Below are 21,438 nucleotides of genomic sequence, written 5' to 3'. Positions count from 1 at the left end.
TTATGGAGGGAGGAGCCATTAATGCACATTACAGAGGTGTCACTCACCTTCTGCCGTCCCCAGAGGTTTTTTCAAAGGAATGTTTGTGTCAGTAACTCATTGTACTTTACTGTGCACCTTGGTTCATTGCACAGCTGTACATATCATTGAATTTCCCAAAAGAAGTAAATATATACCTTCATATAGAAAAATAACCACATTTACAAAATACTAACATTCCTGGATTGTTGAAGAAACACTGGAAATGAATATGCCAATGGGAAAATATGCTGAAAGCTCCAAGTTAGCAAAAGTTAGCATGAACTCACTTTTAATTGCAGCCTTCCCTATATGTCTGCTGCAGATTGGTTAATTTATACTGGAAATCAGGACGCTGCACAGACTTAAGCTGCCTTTTGTCCTTACACTGGGCATTTTAGATGATCATAATATTTTTCTTACAGTACTTAGAGAGGTCCTTCACTGCTAAGAGATTGGTGAAGGGTACTGCTGTTTTTGTTTTGCTTACACTTGGTACCATTTTTAAGTTCAGACAAACAAAGGGAAATGTGCTAGTTTGTAAATGAAAAATAAAATGTTGTCAGTTTCCTCACCTGCACACTTACACTCCTCTTGGCTAAAAGGCATGAGAAATGGCAGGCAAAGCATAGCAGACATTAATAGAGATTCATTTATCTCAGATCATCACCCGTGCCATGTAACATGCGCCTTTCCTGTGTGGCCTCTTTGAAGTGAGGGTCAGCCGCCCTGAATATCTATGCCAAAGGATGACATTTGTCATTTATTCCAAGGGATTACAGCCCTACGCACCGGTGCTGAGCATGGGAGTAGTAAAACATGTCTCCCCACTCACTGTCCCCTGCCCCTGCCCCAGCCCCTCTCGAATATCTCAACCCTCCCGCTCCTCCATGGGCGTCATTCACGGGTCGCAGCTGTGACCACCAGGCACTGTCTTTGCGACCCCTGGCCTTAGAGGTAACAAAACCAGTGCCTGGAACACAGCGGTAGCTCGTCCTAATGGACGTCGGTTGGGATCCACCTTTATTGGTATTGTGTCAATTCCTTTATTATACAAATAGTGAATAAGAATATTCACCATTGGAGTAATAAAAAATGGAGTATCATTCGCTGTAATGACCCTATCGGTCAGCTAAGGTAAGTAAAACATGCTTTCAAATTTACGTGGTATGCATACTTGCGGGTGACAGAGTGTTTATGTGAGAGAGAGTGTGTGAATGTGTAGGTATGTATAAGCATGTGTGTGTAAGTCACAGAAAAGGTCAAATTGCATGTGATGTCATACTACCCCTAGCATTTTGGTGAACTGACGCCCATGCGCTCCTTCCCCTCAGAAAACCTTTCCTGGAGGTGAAACATACCCGCCCAGCAATGGTGCACTCCAGCAGCAGCTCCCAAGCAGTGGCCTGTTCCGTGGAATGAGAGGAGGGGGACAGATAGGAATAAACAATCCCCTCGACTGCCTCACCAGTCATCGCCTCTCCCCCTTCGTCCTCTATACCTGCAAAATGCTACTGGGTTCAAAGCAGCAGCTCCTCGGTCACACCTGGAGAGAGTCAGAGGCAGGCACACCTCATGCTGTGACAGAGACCACTGCCATTCTGCCTGTGACCATTAGCCTGGCTGAATTCATATGCATTTAGTGCCTCCGACACTGTAGCTCAGCACACATATGCTAAGGCTGCAACAATTTGCAGATTGTACGCCTGCAGTGACAATGGCCTAGGCTGTTTGGGTCAGTAATTCATCAAAAAAGGCCCACCAGCTGGTATTGGGCACAGGCCCATCAGCAGATAGCCGATTGCCCTCCTTGCCTATCCGAGCTGGCATCCAAAATTTCAGGAGCATTTTTCCATGGGTACCCTCATATTCCAAGAGTTAACCTCCAGTATGCCAGAGCCTGCATTTTGCTATGGTTAAGATTTCCCAGATATAAGCCCTGGGTGCCCCCTTCCATAAGCCAAGCCTTACCATTAGTCACTACCACTAGGATGAGTGCAGAGGCCCACATTTTTCTCAGATGTCATTTGGCACCACTGCTGAATATCGGGGTCACCAAATACTTAGGCTGTTTTATCTTGATTTCACCACATGCACTTTTTCTTCCACCAGCTTATCCTACCTGCCCCTTTCTCCCACTCGTACAGGTTCTCTCTTGTCTGTGTTTTGTCCCTTTGACACTGTTTTTCCATCTTTCTCTTTCGCCCCGTTTCCCCCTTTGCTCCCTTCATCTGGGTCAAAGTTTGACAATTGAAAATAAGCCCTGACCTCAAGAAAGAGTGCCAGTGGGTCCTACCAGGAACTACGGGCTCAAATTAAGCAATGCCTCCAGTATGCCAGTGTCAGCAGCAGACTAGCACAATCAACCACACCCATACACTCTTGTATGTTCTAACACACACTCTGCTGCTCACACTCCCATTTTTCCAATCCACTTACGTTTTGTTGGAAAGTGTGCAATGCTTCTGTTCCTGATGTGAATATAATAGCACCCTTCCACAAAACAGGTGGACCAGGTTTAGAATTGATTTTAGATTTGGATCAAACGGTAACATAATTGGAATTGGGTTAAACAATTTGTGAAATTGTAAAACATAGCATTTGGGTGCACTTATGTCATCCATGATTCCTTTAGAAGGTCTTGGCATTTTGTTGGCAACACTTTGCATGTTGCGGGTTCCAGACCTTACATACAATGTTAAAATAACCTACAAGTCGCATAATGCAGCAGTGGGATGCCTGAAAACGAAGGATTGGCTGAATGTGTCACACAACACAAGGGCTTATTTTGGGATCAGGGATGGGTAGAGTTTTGGGTAGTAAGTCTTTTTTGGCTTTAGCGATAGGTGTGCATAGTGGTACTAAGGACTTTTTAGGGTTCAGGGAAGGGTGGAGTTTAGGGGAAATAAGGGTTTTTTGGGGTTTTGGGCTGGGTGACGCATAGGGCTAATGAGTTTTATTGGTTCATGAATGGGTGCAGGTTAGGGATAGTAAGGCGATTTTAGGGTTTAAGTATAGGTGGGATATGGGGTAGTAAGATTTTTAGGGTTCAGGATAGGTGGTGTATAGGGGTAATTTACGTTTTTAGGGTTCAGTGATGGGTGGAGTTTAGAGGTAGTAGGGGCGGTTTAGAGATGGTTTGCATTTAGGGGTAGTAAGGGAAGTTTAGAGTTCAGTTTTAGGATTATTTACTTTTACATTTTAAGGCCTGTCTTCATTTTTTGGGGCGCAGGTGCTTAATTTTTTCTATTTACAGTGTGTGTTGTGGGTCTTAGGGGGTTGAGCTGATGAAGTGATGGGGCCCTATTGGGCTAGTGTATTACTTTTCCATACATATGTATGTAGGATGGCTGTTATTTCAGTTTTTATTCTTTTATTTTTAAGGTTCAGGGTGGGTATTTTTTGTCTGTAGTCATTTATATTTTTACAAAAAATAAAGTTCTGTGTGTTGGGTTTTCTAGACAGAATGTAGGAGGTGATAGCCGATAGACGGGTAGTATATTACTTTAGTGTACTCATGTACATAGTGGAGATTATTATTTCAGTGCCTGGGTTTTTATTTTCAGGTTTCGGGGTGGGTATTTATTTGGTGGTGTAGACATTTTTTGACTAAATGTCGGTTAGGGCTTAGGCACAGGGCGTAGGAGCAATAGGCACCTTTGGTGGGTAGTGTATTACTTTTGTGTATGTATGTTGATAGGGAAGGATATATCAATTTTGGGGATTTTTTATTTTTAGGGTTCAGCTGGATATGTTTTGGGTAGGGTGCAGGCATTTTCCTATAAAGGTAAGGTTAGTATGTGGGGATTGTAGGGATTGTAAGAAATATTAGTGGGCAGTGTAGTGTTTTTCGTATGTATTAATTTAGGGGAGAGGGTCCAAGTGTTTGCGAATTATAAGTATTTGATACAATTTTGACTACATTTTGAAAACCAAATAATTTAAACACAAACACTATTTCTATTTTCAGGAATAAAATCTCATCTAGATTTCCATAAAACATCTTAATTATTCAATTTAAACATAAATTGCAAATCAAATAATAAAAACTTTAAACAATCTATATTTTTCTTTACCTGTCGGGGAGGTAAGAAATTAGTTTAAAAAAAATATTTAATGTAATGTAATACAATAAATAAACATCAGTATTTATAAGGCTTTCGACCTGTAATGATAAACAGAATAGTTTTTCTTGTGAGAAACATGAAGTAGTGTGGTATTTACAAATTCCAAGTAGATTGCAATTTTAAGGACATGGAGAATAAAATTATTATTAGTAAATTATTATTAATTTGAATTTTCATATTTTGAGCCTGTATAAGGGAAGATAAAAACAGAGATAATAGTGCTAATTTTAAAATATAAAAATTAAACGTATTAATTACGATTCGGTTAGTTAAAAAAGTAATATCTGTGTTTAAACATGTTTTCACTGTATGAGAAAAAACACTTATTTAAACTTAAAAACATATAGTTATGGGTCCCATTTATTTCTGCAATTGTATAGAATTTCGAATACCTTTTTTGATTATTTTAAAACATATTCCATATATCATTTAATGTATTTCAATATGTTGTCAGTCTTTTTTATTTTAATTTGTTGAACCTTTTTTCCCATTCTCATTGGGTTCAGAATGTTTTGCTTCAGTTGCCGCCCCGGCTCTAGTGAAGGATGGACTTATGGTCTTCAGCTCCAGTAAGTACATTAAAAAAATATTTAATAACATTCATTTTTAAGTAGTTTGATTTTTTTAAATAATGGATGGTAAAATTTGTAATTTTACAAAAAGTGTACATGTTCTGACATCTTTTTTCATTTACAGGTTGAACTCATGGTATACAACATGATGGTCTGATTGCTTTCGACACCTTAGAGGTTTTTCTTCTTTAAACTTTCCCGGGAGTATATTTTGTTATTTTTATTATATTTCAAGATTTTTAATGGTAAATTGTTTAGCGAGCTGGAGTCCTTTCTTCACAATTTAAAAAAAAAGATTTTCTATGCTTTTTTTATTTTTTTTAATGGCTTTCTGTAGAGCGTTTTTAAGGAAATATGATTTTCCGAGCCTTTTGGATGGTGTTATGCTGCTGAAAAAAAGATTTTATCTCTGGATACATTTTATTCCTCAGTGAAAAGACATCAAGCAAGTAAAACACAAGTAATAATGTTATTTGTTTTTAGTAGTCATGTTTGTTTAATGTAAACATGTTGGTTAATGTTTATGCTAGTAATTTGCAAGAATTGTTAATGTTAATATTTTAGTATGCTAGGATAAACACAATAAGTTCTAAATAATCTAACCCTGAAATTGTTCCGCAATCACATTCTTTGTTTTTGCTTCTCTGGTCAAGCAGCTCGACTAGCAGTTCTACCAATTAATTTGACATTTTGGTTGCCTTCTGTAACCTGATTTAATATTCCTCAAAGTAATTTAAAAATTCAGTCAATTTCTTGTGTGGAGAATGATAATTACTTTGGCATAAAGTATTATAATGTTCCTCTACTTGATGAGGAGAGTACAAACACAAGAGTGTACTTTTTAAATTTGTATTGAAGTTTGGTGCCTGTCATGTACTCTATATTAGGTTTGTTTTCCAATTTTATTTCTACATAGCCTGCCCAAAGTGGAAAAAAATAACACTATGGGCCTCATTATGACGCGGTCTGACCTTGAGAGCACCAGGGTTGCGGTAGTGGTTTGACTGCCGGCAAAGCAGTGGTCCGACTGCCACATTACAACCATGGCGATTGCACCTTGGTCGGACTGGCTGCACCACCAGTTTTCCTCCACAGGAGGGTCTGGCAGTCCTAATCCACCAAGGCGGTGCTTGTAAGCAGCGCAGCTCTGGGGATTAAGACCCCCCTCTCGGTCTGCTTTTACATGGAAGTTGCACTGCCATGTACGGGCTGGCGGAGACGGGGTGCAGGGTGGCCCCTGCTCTTGGCATGGGCAGTGCAGGGGCCCCCATGGCCAGGCTGTTGCGCTGTTCAGTCACTGAACAGAGCAACTAGTGCTGGTGCACCTTATGCACTGCAGCATTGCTGGCTGCTCAATTATGAGACTGTCAATGTTGTAGGCTCTCTCCTGCTGGGCCAGCGGGCGGAAACACTGATCCGATAAGCGGGAAGGCGGCTGCACTGGCGGCAACCTGACGGCAGGAGTTTGGCTAACGGCCTTTTTGGTCCGCCAGACTCCTAATGACCCCCTATAGCAAAGTTTTTGGGTACATTTTTTTTTTCATTGCATTTATCATTGAGAGTTCGAAGTCTAGTAGAGTTTTTGAATGTTGGGTTTTATTTGTTTTGTGGTAATCCAATTGAATAATTCTGTACATATCTGAGTAATCATATCAGGTAGGAACATGCACAGTAGGGACATTGTTTTTTTCTGAATGCTGCCACACACTTTATAAATGTGGATGAAGGGTGGTGGGTACACTTTAAATCTGCCATCTATCATCCAAATTATACTTTTTAAATTGTTAGCATATTTTTATAGTACTAAGAATTAGAATGTTTTGGGTGTTATTTTAATTGTCATATTGCATGAAGATTTCCTTAGTATGTGTTGGCTTTAAAGGGTCAGGAACTTCTATGTCAGAAAACGTTAGTGGTTTTGGGAGATAGTTTTTGGGTTTGATGTCTCTTTTTTATTTACTGTTCTTGTAAAATGTGGCATAGAAGGCAGTTTTTCTGCTACCTGTTGAGGAATATTAGCACTCAGAATTTTTAGAGTAGAACCTGAGGTTTTATTGGATGTTGCACATTTTCTTTAGTATTTCAACTTGTCTCCCTCACTTCCTTTTCAACTGCAGATACTATATAATTACGATCTTTTGCTTTAAGCACCCTGTCCCCTAGGGTTCCAACCCTCCCTATACACTATCTCCTAAAATGCATGATATCTCTCCAATGCACTAAATATAGGCCCTCATTCTGACCTTGGCGGGCGGCGGAGGCCGCCCGCCAAAGTCCCGCCGTCAGATTACCGTTCCGCGGTCGAAAGACCGCCGCGGTAATTCTGACTTTCCCGCTGGGCTGGCGGGCGATCGCCTTCAGACCGCCCGCCAGCCCAGCGGGAAAGAGGCTTCCACGATGAAGCCGGCTCGGAATCGAGCCGGCGGAGTGGAAGCTGTGCGACGGGTGCAGTTGCACCCGTCGCGTATTTCACTGTCTGCGCAGCAGACAGTGAAATACATGTAGGGGCCCTCTTACGGGGGCCCCTGCAATGCCCATGCCAGTGGCATGGGCACTGCAGGGGCCCCCAGGGGCCCCGCGACCCCCCCTACCGCCATCCGGATCCCGGCGGTCGGACCGCCGGGATCTGGATGGCGGTAGGGGGGGTCGGAATCCCCGCGGCGGTGCAGCAAGCTGCGCCGCCGTGGAGGATTCAATGGGGCCGCGGTACACTGGCGGGAGCCCGCCAGTGGTGCCGGTCCGACCGCGGCTTTACCGCCGCGGTCGGAATCCCCATTGGAGCACCGCCGGCCTGTCGGCGGTGCTCCCGCGGTCCTCCGCCCTGGCGGTCAAAGACCGCCAGGGTCAGAATGACCCCCATAGTCTTTACATGCTAATGACATATTTCCTCTTCTTGAGTCAATGTGTTTTTCCTCCTCAAAGGTTTCCATGGTTTACCATTTACAGAAAAAATAGTTATATTTTGCTGTATTAAACATATCTTTTATTCATATCTACATGTTTTAAAATGCCTTACTTCGAAAACTGACATTTAAAAAACGTTGTTTCCTCATCTGTAAATTTAAATGCACCTCATGAGGTCTCTAGAATCACTGTAAGATGATTTCTTCTATGCTGTACATTTATTAAAAACAAATTTGACTATTTTCCTGTATTTTTGAAATGTTCAAATATTATTTAAAAAAATAGTGTACCTTACTATTTTTTCAAGATTCAGAATAAAATACTATGGAAAATGTGCGCAGTTTTCTTATCTGCAGTTTTAAAATGTTCTGCCTTTATCTTCCTTGTCCTATATGTTTCACCTATTGAGAACTTTAATCAAATTCATTTTTAAAATATTTAAATTTTGAAATATTTTAAATAGCGTACACACTACCAGCGTACCATCCCTTCTGTTCCAATGTCAATGAAATTGCTTGTATGACTGTGTAATGGTTTCAATTGTCACCTCTGAGGTCTCCTCAGCAGAGATAACTATACATGGAAGTGTTGATTTCTGGATATTTCTTAGAGGACTTAACAATTTTTTTAAATTGTTTTACATATATGTACTTGATGTGTGTGTTAACAATTATTGGAAACTTTTATCTTACTTGTTTAAAACCTTGGTTTTGGCAGTCATTTTGCTGTGGGCATAATGCGTGCTTTATTTTAGTCCCTTCTTTATGTATCTCTACAGCCTTTAGAATGTGATGTACTATTGTTCCTGTTACAATGCATTTTAATATTATTTATCAGTGAAACTACTCAGTTGTTCTAGGATGTGAAATAGTTATTTAATTCAACAGACACAAAAGCATTTCAATGGCATTTATTCGTTGTGGCATTCATTTTTGTAACCTATATTTTCGGGTATTTTATATAATTGGTTCGTACCTTGTGCTGGTGTAGACTCTTTGCTTGCTTGTAAACAGTGCGTGCGGAGACAATGTGTGTGCACTGAAAGATCAAAAGACATTCATTGGGCAGCAGATGGGATTATGTCACAGAGCTAATTATGGGGTTTAATTCTATAACCTCCTCATTTAAATCAGGTCCCTTCAAAATATATAGCCACCTACTGTCCCAGGACTTACAGAAAAGGAGTGTCTCACAATGTACTTCTGCCTATTTTTCCATTACATGAAAGAATGGAGGGGTGTGTCTTAGAAATAGGCACAATGCAGGAAGCGAGCGCCATAAAAACACCCTGACAGGACCCTTAACAAGGTGAGCAAGCCTCTAGGGTAAGCAGACACTACCACTAGAATTTACATCAGATCCTTTCTTTACTGCTTTTCCTAAATATGCTTAAAATAACTAATGAATTAATAATTTATGCGGAGGCTACAATACAGTGGCATTTCCCTGGGAAGGGTAGTCCCTTGAGTTTTTTCCCATCATTCCCACCCCAGTAGTGGTCTGGTGTGCTCTATGGAAGCTATAGAAGCAGGAATCATTGCTTTCAACCCTGCCTTCCTCATCTGGCCAGATCGTGTGCTCTTAGCCGATGACCATTTGAATCTATTCCTTTGATCCTATTTTTTGTTCAAGTTTTGAAGAAATTTAAATCAACCTAAAACCAACCAAAAGCTGTTCATAAGTTTGTGGTTAAAAACACAGGAAGGCCAATTACCTCACAGATAGTGGGTAGACAGCACCCTCTCTTGTTGTCTATTCACCAAAATATAATGTGGTTGTAAAGTAATAGCCTTTGAAACCAGCAGTACTATTTGGTCTCCAATTTACCAAACTGTTTGATCTTGGGCAAATCATAATCTGCCTGTGCTTTTGTTCCCTGATCTGATAGTATATGTGAACCATGAAGGACTTTTTGTGGAAGAAATAACCACCAAGGGTATACCCCCACCATATGCACCTGGTGTAGTTTTCATTTGCACATTCATGGTTGTTTCACTGCAGGTATCCATCTTCCCCATTAGCATCTATAATAGTGACCATGTCCTTGAAGTCCTTGAAGCTGGATTGTGCAGGATACCTCATCAATCAATCAATCGAGTGTTATGTTTATAGTGCAGCTTGTCACCGGAGTGGATATCCAGGCGCGTACACCTCGTGTGCTGCAGCTCTGCCCAGCCACAGACAGACACCTCTTTCACAGGTGATATAGGCCTGAAAAGGTGGTCACTGTGCCAGGCAGTCAAGGTCTTCCATCAAGTAGCTAGCCGTGAGAAGCAAATTACTCTTCTTTGAAGTTTGCCTACTGCAAAGACAGAGAAGGGTATAGGTACTGGACCTCTGACTCCACAAAGTTAGAACACTTCTGGACTAAGGACATTCTGCCAGGAAGAAGAGCTGGATGCCATAGGAGGGACTGCCAGTCTGCCTGTTGCTTTGTTGCGCTGGCCTGCTGCTTGCTGCTTCTATCCTGGGAGCGAAAGGACGGGACTTTGCGCTCTACATCCTGCTTTCCAAGGTTCTCCAAGGTCTTGAACTGAGTTTGCCTCCTGTTAAGAAGTCTCAGGGACATCAAAAACGTCATCTGCCTTTGCCCAGGCTCTTCTGCTGAGAGTCCTGACTTGCCAGATGGTGCCAACTGCAGTCCCTGGTCCTTTGAAAGGGGAAGCTGGTAACCTGAAGAAGAAAATCCACCCACTGACATGCCACTGCAGAAAAATCGACGCAGCGCCTTTCCTGTGTCTGGAGAATTGACGCGCCTGGCTTGTGGCTGTAGAATCAATGCAGCAACTGTTTCCCTGCAGCTCCATCACCACAGCGCATCTGGATTTTCCAAGCATCTTCCCCGGGGTGTCACTTTCTCATCGACCCCTTGCCGTAGTAAGGAACCGAGGCTGCATGTCCGAAAATCAACGCATCACCTTTCCTGAGAGTAAAGAATCGACGCCTCGCCTCCCCTGACAGTAAGGAACTGATGCATCTCCTCTACAATGAGGAAAGAATCAATTTATCACCTCCCCAGCGCAGTAAAGAACCAACGCATCACTTTGCTTTTTTGGCACCTCCCTGCCCTGTGGCCTGCATTGTCTTTGTTTTTGACGCATCCCAGGTACTTTGTGCTAAAAAGATAAAACCATTGATTCCTATGGACTAAGACCCATTTAATACGTGATATCTTTACTTGTGTATGTTGGATTTTTGTCGTTTTGATCTTGTTTTCCTCAGATAAATAGTGGATATTTTTTTAAACTGGTGTGGAGTACTTTTGTAGTGTGTTCACTGTGTTGCTCTGTGAGTGTACAAATACTTCACACATTGCCTCTCAGATAAGCCCAACTGCTTGTGGCAAGCTACCAAGGGGGTGAGCAGGGGTTATCTTAGCTATATGGCTCCCTTCCCCTGACTAGAGTGAGGGTCCCTACTTGGACAGGGTGCAAACCACCGCCAACTAGAGACACCATTTCTGACAATCCCCATTGACAGCAGTCTCCCCCCCCCCTCTTTCTCAGCTGTCCATTGTTTTCACAATAGCTTAGACATTGTCTCACTTCGTTTTTTGTTGGTGCAGGCCTTCTCTGTGATCATCAGCAGGCCGTGCATCTCAACACGGTTTGCCCTGCATATCCCATGGAACAAGGGGAGTAGTGACTCTACCTCAGCATTGCTGCTTGGAGCACAGCCAACACTGGTGCAGATTCGAGCTAATCTGAGGTAGCCAGCAGAAGTTGAGGAGGCTGCAGACGCGCTGCGATGGTTGTGACTCAATGGATATTGCAACTTGTATTCCTCCTCGTGCCCTGGTATTCTTGATTTTTCTTGACAGCAACAGTGGGGTGTAGTCTGATCTTTAGTGCAACAGGACTGCTTGGTGCTTTGGTTCTGCAGCAGAACTTGTAGGTCATGCGTTCCTCCATTGGACGATCCACAGGATACACATTTTCACTTCCACTGCAGGGATACTTCAGGATTTCTGGACCTCACCTTTGCAGAGCAGTGCAGATCCTATGTAGAAGCAGAGGTCTTCGGCTCATCTTGCATCAGCTCCTTCACAACCCCCTTCTTTTGAGTATTATCTTCCTCATGCAGGCCACCTTCAATGCCCCTCGAGAGCAGTCTCTGAGCTCTCTGTGCTCTCTCATTCATAGGAGGATGTAGGCAACCCCTCCTGTTAGTCGTAGGCCAAGTCCCTAAGTTTCTGGTACCAAATCTGGCAAAGGCATTTGGCAGTGAACAGCCAAACCCTGAGGCACAGAGAGTTTTTTTGGTCACCACTGGTGTGGATACCTGGAGGAGGGCTCTCCAGTTAGGAAAAACTTTAAAGAGGGCTCCTTTGTTATGGATTAATGTTTTGCCGCATGCCCTGACTTTGAGAATAGGACTCAATACATTTATTGATAAGTGGTGAATTATCATATCTTATTTGTAGGCACAGCTGATCTGTATTTATCGTAGGACTGGCTAACAAATTTATAAATAATATTTTCAACCCCTCTCTAATGAAGTAAAGTCTCTGATTTTGTGTCGGCATAGATCAACTACACGAGAAAAGCTGCAAGCGCCACCATACTGTCTTTAAAAAAAACAGTTTCTTAAGTTGTCTAAAATTCATATAGCAAATACAGAAACGCCACCCTACTGCATGTCCCAAAATCAAGGGTTTTCCATAAAATGCAATCTCTCATTTGGTGGACGATCAGGGTCAGAAGATTGGGACACAGAGTACTTATGGAGCAAATAACTGTTAAAACTGGAAAACGAAAATGCAAGACACGTTTAGCCACCACTCCCTATCAGCAGTTGCCCCATCATTTTGGAACCCCTTTCCAAAAGAGGCGTCAAGAAGATCTTTGCAAATATCTGAAAACGTTACTCTTCAAAAGATACATGGACTTGAAACACTCTTGCTCCTGGGCCACATAACTACTGTGTTTCCTTGCTAATGGCTTACCCATCCCCCTTGCCTGCTTCCTTCTATAGCCCACATCTCTCGCCTGCATCAACTATTGACTCACTTCAATCAACTTGAAAACTCCTCACTTTTATTCACTGTAATCCACTTTGAATCCTTAGTTTCTTTCCTAAGCGAAAATGAACCTCATAATGTCTGAGTGCAAGTCTTTGAAACTCTATAAACTCCTTTAGCAAGCCGTTTTTTGTAAACATAATTATTGATTTTCTATATACATAACCAAAGCCTGAATAACAGTTATGTATGAAACTCAACAGAAGTATAAATATTTTAAATTCATACTTTTGGCAATGACAGTTCGGTCGCCTTTGGCACTATGCATTTATTCCCATCATGAGATATCCATTAGTCTAATGAAGAACATTCAAGACATAAAATCCAAAATCCCTTTTCCCTCCATAGTCACTAGTTGCTTGCTGGTCAAACTGTCACGTGTAATTTTGTGAGTTATGTCTATGAGGCACCATATTTCTGTGGCAAGCACATATTATCTGTAGAATTGATTGCTTCCTCTTCTGTCACATCCAAGGGACACACAATGCAGAAAACAGGCATAAATTGAATATGGGTAGAGCAGTGGCGGAGTGGCACACCTCTTTGAAACCCTATGTAGCATTTGGAACACATTGTCATTATCTGTGATAGGCAGGGTATCACTTACAAAAATGGTCTCCCTTCCACAATGCCTATATGTGCTTTTGGAGTCCATCCCTCCAGTTTCACGAAATTGCCTAAAAATAATTATACCGGCTGCTGACCTCCCTAGATTGGGCATGCAAGTCAAGCAGAGTCAAACTACAGGGGGCTAAAACTGGAACGGGAGGGATGGGTTGGATTTCTCTGACATAGAGATACACTGTATTGCAACACAATTACAGTATGCAGTCCAGTGCATGGATGAGGGCATCAACTGGGAGAAGTCCTGCTAGGAACACATGACAGTATACTGCTGATCAAACTACTTATGGTGGGTCACAATGTACCACACCACTTGTATGTGATAAAACAGGTCGACAAAGCAGAGATAGAGGGATCCCGGCTTGGCCCTTGTATATTTTCCAATCAACAAATCCAAGTTAACACACTGTTCAACCGTTCCTAGCCCCTTCCTGAATCCAAACTGGGCTTCTGATAGAATGGAGTTATCCTGCGTCCACTACTCGAGCCTCATTAAACGAATCCCACTCATCAATTTCATAGATGAATCCAGGAAAGAAATAGGCGATAACATTTGGGATCTGATTTGTCACCCTTTTTAAAAATAGGTACAATAATTGAAACAGCCCAAGATAAAGGAATCTTACATTCAGCCACCGCATTAATAACCCTATTCAGGATAGGGTCCCAAAACTCCCTGGCTGCTATAAAGGCATCTGATGGGACCCCATCAGTGCCAGGCACCCTGCCAGCTGCACTGAGCTTCAAGGCAGAAAAGACCTTATCAATAGTAATATTCAAAATAATGGGATTTCAGGTAGGAAGCCCTGCACGCGTAGCTAAACTGCAAGACACCTGATCCTGTTTAAAAATAGCTGAAATATGGGCAACCCTAGCATTGCAGGGGATAAGGGAATTAAGCTCTGTGAATACAGATTTTTTTTAAAAGGGGCATTAACTGTATCCCCAATTAACTTGGTGTCCTTTGTTTCTGCAGCCTGCTTCAATTTATCCCAGGCCTCGTCCTGTAAAAACGTCTTCCTGTCTGCTAGAACCTGCTTATATGATTTACAAAGTGACCTTTTTACCACTGGGTCCCTGAGGGAACTATGTAAGGGCATTTTCAGGAGCTGGGATGCCTGGGTACATGTGTGGTCAAACCAACTACGGTCACTAGCTTTAGTCGGTCTTGGGGCCCGCGTCAGCAGGGAGTTCATACAACTGGTTGAAACTAGACAACAATTTCCCATGGTAGACCATCTTCCCCAAACAATACTTTACCTTTTCCGGATTCTTGGTTATTATTTCTCACAAGGTACTGTTGGGCTCTATACTTGACCATTTCACCCTTATGCCATTAGGCCTAGCTGGAGTAATAGTCAGACTTGTAGCGGACACCTCGCAAATGCTAATCCAAAAAGAAAATGGGTAACATGATGAGATTGTGATCACTTAGCACAGTAAGAATACTATTAGGGATACTGGCCCAATCACGGCCAGAAGCTGATACCTAGACATGGTCTATATTAGTACTAGCATTTCTACCAATGAATGTTGGAATCTTCTCCCCATGAGGGCCCGCTTACAATTCAACATGAGAAAGCTGTATTTATGTATTACCATGTTCAGAGCAGTCCCATAGTCGTTACGGCAAAAATGTCTCCATCCTCATCCAGACTAGGGTGACCACATATTTTGCTCTCAGAAAAGGACACTGCTGAATATTAAAATCTCCAGCCCATAACAATATGAAATTATAATGAATAAGGCATAAGAAGGCTTCTAAGCCCGAATCCAGGGCATGGACCACTTTACTCCGCGAGGTATCAAATACATTGTTATAAAAATTGACCAACACTACTTTAAGGCCCCCTTTGAAGTTAACCACAAAAACATGGTATGAGGACCTACTGTAGCAAACCTTTTAATGATAACAGAGAGCTTATTAGATATTAGTACCCTTTTGCCCGCAACACTTGAGAATGTACTTCCCACAGAAAGTGCGAGGAGAAATCCTCCATGTGGGTTGGATTCGCACACCATGTTTCCTGCACACAAATAATATCAAAATCCCCCGTGAAACGAAGCCACTCTTTTGATCCCAACTTATTCTGAAACCCACAATTATTCCATTTGGCAAATTTTAAAGCCCCTCTGACTTCCTTACTGGGAATACTCCCTTGAGGTATCACGGGCAGCTGTACATTATGACTGCAACTGTCTTCACTAATGTTTTCAGAGGCCCCACTACTCTCCATCACACAGCCCCCAAGACCAGTAATGGGTGACCATTTAGGATTTTGGCATATTACAACGCAGCTCATCAAAACCTCCCCATTTCTCACTCCACCACAATGGGAGGGAGAGCCCCTACTATGCACGAGTCAATTGTTATCTTGCAATGAACTCAGTGCCTGAAGCCTAGTGGACGTGACTAAATGTGAGGCACACAAAAAATCACATGGTGGCTGCTGTTGGTTAACGCTCGTACTATTGCCTAACAGTTCATTACACTGCAGAAGATGATAGAAAACGCCCAAAGGGAGCAACATTATACCCCTTGCAGATGAAGTAATTACCTTTGACCTTGCTAAGGAATCTCCTGCCAAACTGGGATGCTTAAAATCTATAATAATACAATCCCCAGAAACGTTTTTCCTTAGCGGGCCAATGCATCCAACTCTTCTAACCATCAATATTTGAGCATGCTCTATAAGCAGGGAAAACAGACTTCATACTAAGTCAGTGAACAACTTTGCTCTTTAACGCCTCCAGGGATTCACTTGCTCAGATGACAAAGGAGGAACGTTAACCAAAATTGCAACATAAGGGCAGCTAGCTGGTGGCAGATTAATAGTCACATGATCACCCGCAGTCCCAGCATTATTCCCCTTGGGGCAGGTCAGTGATGGAGTAATCAGCTGATTAACTGGTTGGAGCTACTGGCTATGCTGACCAATGAGCACTGGCCGTGGGCATTAACAGAAATGGCAACAGATATAACAGAATCTGGTTTGGATATAGTGACTGACTATACTTCAGATGCTCCAAGGGTGGCCGATTCAACTAGAGTGGGCCCGGGACCACCTTCGTGTGTGGTGGAATCCACCAAAATCTGGTTCGGCACAGGTAATGATGGGATCAGTGAACCTCCGTAGCGCCAGGTCTAATTGACTTGAATGCCAACCTTTTTATAATCGCTGAGAGCAGCTCATGCATTAGCCCACTTAACTTTCCAAGCAAGTTATCTTGAAAAACAGTCAAAAACTCAGAGGAAAGGGAATTACTATGAGCATAATTATTAGCCCCATCACAGTTCAATGTGGCCGTAGTAGAAGAAAGACCTCTTTTTACACCCTGGCACCTTTTCTTTTTATTGGGTGGGCAACCATGCGGGGCTCTGTCTAGAGGTGATACTATAGGTTGACTATAAGTCTGCCCCTGGTCAATGACATGCTCCACAGGACATAACGGGGAGTCCGGGATAACTTGCTGGGGGTTACTGGTAAGCACATTGGGAGGTGGGTTAATTGACTTTGAGGACAAGAAAGTATTAGAGGCCAACGCTGCAGTGGCAGACAGACAATGCTCTGCACTCTCAATCTCCCTGTTAAGAACTCCCACTGCTTCCATCGTGAAACCATCTAAGGTAGAGTCACCAGCTTTAGCAGTAGGAGGGCTTTCGTTTTACCCATTAATAATAAGTCAAGAGTGAGCCCAGCAACCCAAGAATAAAAAATAAAATAAAAAATAAAACACACAATAGGCAGTACCTCGAGGGGCTCTGGCAAATTAAAGGGGTGGCCCAGCCAGCCTGACGGGCACACTCTTGGCCTGGTCTTTGGCCAGGAACGCGCTTGGGTGCGTCCCACGAAGCAGGACCAGAGGCTTTGACTTACGCGTCTCCTGGTGCGGTAAACGTGAAGGCCGCCCCTCTGCCGTGGGTGGTGCTAGTAAATGCAGGCAACGCTCCCCAGCTGCCGATGAAAAATGGTCTGTAAGACATGGTCTGGAGCAGCTAGGATTATTAAGAGAGGCCAACATTTGCGGCAGATTTATGTTGCAAGAGGTAGGGTGAAAATTAGGGGGATGACGAGTAGAAGGATGGATGGATCTGAAGTATAGCTAATCTATATCCAAGAGGCAGATTCATAACGTTTGCAGATGCCAAGCAGTGATTCAACAAAGGACCAGGCCAGTTCTTACTATATTCTAGTGTTGCAGGAACTGCAAGGGAGAAGTGGTATAGCTTATAAAAGGGTAAAACTGAAGTCCAACAATACTTGTTTTAAAATGATTCAGCTTGACTATTTATACATTACTCCCTCACACCACTTAAACTAAGGAAAATTCACGCAGGGAGCCCTTTAACTGTCCGAGATGCAGCAAACTAGTAGCTGACATCTTACACGTGACCTGCTGCTGCCCTGAAGCACACAACAAATAAGCAATGCCTCTGTGGGTTACTTCCTAAAACAAAATGGAGTAAAATGCAATAAAAAATGGTGGTATTGGGAATGGTATTGACCAAAACGGGTATAGCACTACACTGAGTGAGACTGAGGGCACCCAGTCGCGGCTGGCGACTGGGCAAAGTGGCGGGCGGGGGAAGAAAACAAAAATAAAATAGAAATGTTTTTTAAAAACTTAGCTGAACCTCACCGCCATTCTCCGCTGCACTCCAGGCACAGGCTCCCAGCCTGCCCTGCGGCCAATCATGACACTACTCAATGCAGCGTTATGATTGGTTGGAGTGCCCTGGCTGGGCGCTCCAACGCACACTGGGTGCCTGGGCTTGCTTTCTCCAACCCAGCAACTCTGTGCCGGGTTGGAGAGAGCCCTGTACGCATGTATGTTTGGCTGGCCCGAGGCGGCCGGCCCAACATACATGCGAACTGAGGGGAGTGCCCTGTACGCTCCCCTCAGTGCTCATCACCCCCATGGCCCCTAGTTTATTATCATATTATTTTTAAAGGTTTGCAGCTCCTACTGTTGGGGGGGGAGAGATGACGCTACTCCACCATAGCAGAGGAGTTGCCTCTGAGGTCACATACTTTTAACAGCTGGTATAAGGACATCTTAGAATAGGAAGCAGCAAAATAGGACTACAGGAAAAAGTAAGAAAGGGGAGAAGATTTAGCAGAAGGGTTAGCAACGCTTCAGGGACTTACATTTCCACTAGACAACCATGAGTTAATAGAACATATATTTAAACTACATAGTCAGTGTAGGCATACAAACAATGTTGCTTGGAAACAAAACATATTCACTGATTAATGCATGCAGTAATATGCCACGGTTCCATTTGAATGCCAAAATACTAATGGAGGAGTAGATGCACTAAAGGAAGAATTGTACATGTGAACAACACAATATGTTGAAGGTAAAAACAACACGAGGCGGATGTACATATTAACACTGTAAGATTGAGAATGGGATGAAGTAAAAATCACCAATGGGGTTTCGACTTTTGTTTATTGTTGTGTTGATGCAGTACGCGGTGCATTATTGAAATGTACCATGGTATAAAACACAAATAAAAGGATGGTTAAGATAATATAGTGCACATTAGCGAATAGAAACTGCGCACAAAACGGAAATGCCATTGTACAGTGAGGTCATAAGTGTTCATCGTAAGTGGAGGAGACTATGAAGAACATGCGCACCTCACAGGCAAGCACATGAACCAAGCATCCATTGCAGGGGTGCATGTGCATCACAGATAAATAGAGAAGTTACGTTACGTGCAGATGCAAACAGGATGCCAGGCTGCGCATCGCAGAAGAGACAGTACACATAAGCCTTTCCTCGTCACAGACAGAAAGCACCCCCGAAGGCCATAGACGAGGATCCCAGTGGAACTGAAACCTTTGTTTAGTATTGACCCCACTGCTAAACTGAGCGTGCCACTCACAAGCAGCAGCCGCGCGCCCTGGGAGGCCTGGATGAGCGACGCTCAGCGCGCGCGGAGGCATTTCCTCACGCGGACCACCGCGCGCCGAGAAGCGCCTTCGAGCCCCAGAAAGGATCCGCAGCCCCGGGCTCCCTTCTCCTTGCCGGGGCAGGTGTGTCTGTCTACAACGGTAGCCACCGTGTCGGGAAGATAATTAGTCAGATACTGCTGTTGCTGCGTTATAAATTAGCCTGATTCTCCAGCTGAAAAGGTGGTTCTTGAAGTCAAACAAGAGAAACCCTTCCGCGCCTTCACCGTGGCGTGTTCTGCCGCCGGCACAGCTGCTGGGGGCCCTGCGCAGACGCGGTACCAAAGTTCACACGCTGGATCCAAACATCAATCAATTAATATCGAGGGCGATTGATTAAAATCGTGCGCATTTTAGGATTAACCAAGGAAAGTATGTCAGCGCCTATTGTATGCATATGTTGTATGCCAGTTAAAATCCTAGCGACTATCATCTCTGCTTCAGAGTGCGAACATGTTGCTGTTATTTTTTTAGTAGTCTACTGTGACCAATGACAATTATTTTCCGGCTTCATTCTTCTGTTATTCCATTGTCGGGGTGGCGAGTCTTGACTTGTGCAATGCTGTCTGTATATATTTTACATTAAAAGAGCAGCCTGTCGAGGATTTACACCCGCTAAGCAAGCACGCGACGCCTCTTGCCATGACTGAATTTCTACAGTAGGGAATCTTGGCATCTGCAGGGCCCTTCTTTTTGTTTATAAGGATTTACAGTTGCCTAAAATATGTAGAAGGGATTCTTTTGATTGGTGGCACAAAAGACATTTCATCAATGTCTTGCCCTTTACTGTTCCGTATATAGAAAGCCTTTGATCACGATTGGAAAAAATCTGTACCTGACCACGAGTACTTCTGGTAAAGGGTGTGCGGGAGACTCAGGAATGGTTGCTTGGTGTTATATTGGTGTGAGGACCTCTCTTTTCAGAAATGTCTCATAAGCTTCCTCTTGGTTGGGTCTTCATAAAAAGATCATTTTGCCCGCTTCATTGTTCATCACTTTGTCTCTGCGGTGGGCATCGTTCTCTCCCAGGTCTCAGCAAACCAGTTTTTTAGTGCAACAGTACAATCAGTGTTCCACGGGTTCTCCCTCTCGCCTGCTCTGCCCACAGCAGCGACTTTAAGGACTGAGTCGATGTTGCACTGAGCTTCCAACAGTATAGTAGACAAGTTGCATGAAGGGTAAATCCACAGATTCAATTCAATTCGAAATTTGCTTGTGGTGAGGATTCGGGGAGCTAAAACAGCATTGGAAACTTTAGACACTGTCCCTTTATTCAACGCACCAGGTAACTTTCGACGTCAAACGTGTAATCCATGTGTTAGTGTTGGCTAAAACGTACTGGTCGTGAGTCGAAGTGAAGGGCAGAGTGACATGGCAGATAGTTGAATTAACAAGTTAAGGTGCTAATTAATGTTAAGGATTTTGTGTTTTGAGTTTTTAATTGCCTTAAAAAAAACGTCCTCGCTATTCAAGCCATAACCCCAAATATTTATAAGGTCTGACTGTTTCTAGTTTTTTGTTGTCCACGTGCCAGATTCCCTTTTTATTTCCGTTCATCATTTTAGTTTTTTTCTTTGTTGATTCTTGGATACCTTTCTTGACAACATATATTTAGAGCATTCAATGCTCTTTGTAAGCTTTTAGGCGTTTTGTCTATAGGGGCCTTGTTGTGAGCATACTGGAGAATGCCAATATGTTCTTGTACCACTAATGCAGGATATGTAGCTGCCGATCTTATTGCTTTGCCCACATCAGAAAAGTTTAGTTTAAAAAGTAAGAGGGCGCGTGCACAGCCCTGTTTAAGGCCTTTGTCCGAAGAGATTTTCTGTGGCAGGACTGTCTCTGGCGTTAAGCACACCTTGACCCGTGTTTGCCTATATAGACAGGATGGCTGACAGCATGCACAACGGAATTCCCCAGGTCACTAGTTTTCCCCATAGTCGACCACTGTTTATTTTGTCCAAGGCAGATGCCAGATCAGTAAAAGCAATATAGAGCAGGTTGTCTTTGGTGGAGCACGTTTTTTGAATGGTCATAGAAATAGCCAATAGAATGTATTCTATGACGTGCCATTTCTGAAAGCCTGTGTGGTAATTCAGGATGAGGCCCTTGTTATTTGCCAATTGTTCTAATTCATTAAGGAGTAGTTTAGCAAAACACTTCCTTCTATATCCAACAGGGCAATCAATTGCTAATTTGATGGGGGAGTGTGA

General features: G+C 43.0%; 1 long non-coding RNA gene across 1 annotated transcript in view; it reads left to right on the top strand.

Annotated features, from left to right (window-relative positions):
* The window catches only part of LOC138249958 (uncharacterized), a 153,019-nt gene extending 144,922 nt beyond the window's left edge, over positions 1-8,097 (top strand). The window contains exons 3-5 of the long non-coding RNA XR_011194869.1: positions 4,652-4,714; positions 4,842-6,946; positions 7,580-8,097. This is a non-coding gene — a long non-coding RNA (uncharacterized lncRNA). The remainder of the gene's footprint in view (positions 1-4,651; positions 4,715-4,841; positions 6,947-7,579) is intronic.
* The last annotated feature ends 13,341 nt before the right edge of the window (positions 8,098-21,438 follow it).

The sequence above is a fragment of the Pleurodeles waltl genome, chromosome 8 (genome assembly GCF_031143425.1).
Source record: "Pleurodeles waltl isolate 20211129_DDA chromosome 8, aPleWal1.hap1.20221129, whole genome shotgun sequence".
NCBI classification, from domain to species: Eukaryota; Metazoa; Chordata; class Amphibia; order Caudata; family Salamandridae; genus Pleurodeles; species Pleurodeles waltl.
This window is presented reverse-complemented; position numbering and strand designations above follow the sequence as displayed.